The sequence below is a fragment of the Fonticula alba genome (genome assembly GCF_000388065.1).
Source record: "Fonticula alba strain ATCC 38817 unplaced genomic scaffold supercont2.8, whole genome shotgun sequence".
Lineage (NCBI taxonomy): Eukaryota > Rotosphaerida > Fonticulaceae > Fonticula > Fonticula alba.
In genome coordinates this window covers 444344-444863 of record NW_009242978.1, presented here as the reverse complement: position 1 = coordinate 444863, position 520 = coordinate 444344, and positions in this window count along the sequence as shown.

The following is a 520-nucleotide window of genomic DNA, read 5'->3' as shown; positions in this document are numbered from 1 at the left end:
CCCACCCCCCCCGGCGGCATGCGATTCTTTGTGCTTGCCGCCAGATCAGACAACGGCGGCCTTGCCGCCCCCTCTTCCGTCTCCCGGCCCGGATCTCCATCGGTGGTGACCATGGGGTGGTCCTCTGGTTCTCCGGTCCTCTGGCCGTGGGCTGCCAGATGCCTTCCTTCGCGCCCCTCCCCCCGGCCTCTGTCGCGCGGCTTCGGCCCGGCCCCGCTCTGCCGCCACCGGGGCCCCGAAAAGATTTGACCCAGAAGCCGCCGGGAAATGCAAGGAGGACGGCAGCAAACGATCTAGAGGGGTTCTTTGTTATTCTGTAACACTAGTGCTATGCATCTCTGTGTATAGTCTCAGGTATCCTGCCGTCTGCGGAGGAAAAAAAAAGAGGGGGGAGTTGGAACACAGATGTGTGTGTGTGCGTGTGTGTTGATCGAGCTGACAAGAAAATTGCTCGTATCGGGGAGTTGGCGAACGGAGGCCCCCGGGCAAACGCATCATACATGAGAGAGAGAGAGAGAGA